The following is a 2,163-nucleotide window of genomic DNA, read 5'->3' on the forward strand; positions in this document are numbered from 1 at the left end:
CGCTCGTGCCTACACAAGTCATTGTACAAAGGCAGTAGCTGTGCACAACAACCGTGGGGGGCACGGGGGGGGTCTCAGCAGCAGTTACACTGCACAGACCTGGGGCTTCCCCAGTCCCTCTGCAAGAAACATCAGGAGTCTAACTACCAAAAATAAACCCAGCAAATAAAACCCAAAGAGCCATGGCATTTTGGTTGTGGCTGAAGTATAATGCGTTATCTAATCAAACGATACTACGGTATGATATACCTGAAATAATCGAGTTTGCAGAAGATATCTTTGTCTTTGATGTAGCAGCTGGTGTGCCTGCCCAGCGAGGTTCTGCAGACGCTGCAGGACAGACAGCGCACGTGCCAGCAGAGGTCGTTCACCTGCAAACGCACAAGAGAAAAATACCCCTCAACGTTTGTGCTACCAATATTACATTTCATATTTACAAAAACTATTTTTTCCATCCATACAGACAGACAAGGCCAGAAGTCACAGGTACCGTGACTCACAGAAAAATTTATCTTCAAGGCAAAAACATTTTTCCTATAGAACTGCATGCATATTAAGGGTTAATTAATTTGAGGTCTTCAGAATAAGCTTTCATGGGTTTGTAATTAAAAGCACCAGAAGAGGAAGCGAGAGATTCAAGTTCCACGTAGATATTTTGTGCCCAGCTCTGTTCTCACAGCCTTGGAGTCACAGAGCAAGTTCTGGCCCCACATGACCTGGGGAGGCAGCTACTTACATACTTTTTATTTCCTAGTCTGTAAAAAGTCCTGCCTAGCAAAGAACAAACTTTGCAAAGTGATTTGAAATTTTAAAATGCAAGTAATGAGGGAGAGACAAAAAAATAGCAGTCTGTCAGATAGAAAAAAACCCTACGAACAGCATCTTCATTTGCCAGGTTTCTGTTAAAGCAAAGTTAGTGAATGAGTGAGAGTTTCAAAACATCAGCAATTGTGTTAATAGCAAATTCAACAATTCTTAAACATGTAATATCCACAGTGAAACCAGACATAGTCATGGAAAGCAGCAGAAATCAGCACTTTTGAACACTCACATATAATTTTGGGGCAAATAAATTGAGTGCAATTATTTTAATTTCTTCATTCCTATAAAGAGAAGTCTGTCATGCAGACATTGTGCATCACATCAGCTATATAACTTCAATAATTTGAAAACCCAAGACTCCCAGTGACTGTAAAAATTAAGTAATAACCCTCTGGATAATCCCATGCTGCACAGGAGGAATTCTATAAACCAAACAATGACTAAGTTTAGATTTTTATTTTTATTTTTTTTAATTTTCTGAGCCAATTTCTCCTCTAATAGCAAACAGCCCATACATCGCCCGTGGCAACACAGCAGATCTGAGATAATCCAGGATGTGCCTTTCATCAGAAGGCTGCCAGACAAACCACAGAGAGAGCGAGGCATCGCCCCGGCCCCAGCCCTCGCCCCGGAATCACCGTTTCAGTCATTTTTTCAGGTTATAACGGCCCCCTTCGCAGTCAGCCCCAGTGCTCCCCTGACTGTCACCCTCCTTCCCCGACACCGACCAATTCACACCAGGGCTGTAAAGGTGAAGCTGGTGAGCGGGGCTGTCACCGAGTGGATCCTCCCAAATATTTCTTAAAGTTATTTCCCTGCAGCGGCCCTGGGGCCGGAGGGAGCTGCCGAGTGGCCAGCTCCCCGCTGCGAAGGGTTGCCCGGTGGGGGCGAGAGGAGCCCACAGGCAACCAGGCAGCGCACGAACTGGCACTGAGATGAGCTTTGTGGGGCTGGGATTGTCGGCAAATCCCAGCCCCACAAAGCTCATCTCAGTGCCAGTTCGTGCCTTGCCTGGTGCTTTTCTGCAGAACAGGACATCAGCAGCTTGGATAGTTGTCCCATTTGGTGTCACCCACCTACGTTCTTATTAATTCCCAGGGCTGGAGGTGGAGGACACGTCTCCTGCTGCTGGGCAAGAGCCGCCAGACACACACCTGCACCCACCCTGTTTTAAATGAACACCCCCCCAGCACACACCTCCCTTCGACCTCCTCACCCCAGCCGAGATCTAAGCAAACGCTCCCCCGGTCGCACCGGGCTCTGCCGCGGCGACACCCGCTTTCGCTTTGCGGAACGTACAACGGCGGGATTTAAGGCTGCGCCTGGTGGAATCCAGCGACT

General features: G+C 47.4%; 1 protein-coding gene across 1 annotated transcript in view; it reads right to left on the reverse strand.

Moving 5' to 3' along the window:
* LHX8 (LIM homeobox 8) overlaps positions 1–1,922 on the reverse strand; it is a 9,524-nt gene extending 7,602 nt beyond the window's left edge. The window contains exons 1-2 of the mRNA XM_014937335.1: positions 1,899–1,922; positions 250–371 (exon numbers count right to left, since the gene is read on the reverse strand). The gene's annotated coding sequence lies outside the window, so the exon portion shown is untranslated. The remainder of the gene's footprint in view (positions 1–249; positions 372–1,898) is intronic.
* Between the last annotated feature and the right edge of the window lie 241 nt (positions 1,923–2,163).

This window comes from Calidris pugnax, unplaced genomic scaffold (genome assembly GCF_001431845.1).
Source record: "Calidris pugnax isolate Ruff unplaced genomic scaffold, ASM143184v1 scaffold29, whole genome shotgun sequence".
Lineage (NCBI taxonomy): Eukaryota > Metazoa > Chordata > Aves > Charadriiformes > Scolopacidae > Calidris > Calidris pugnax.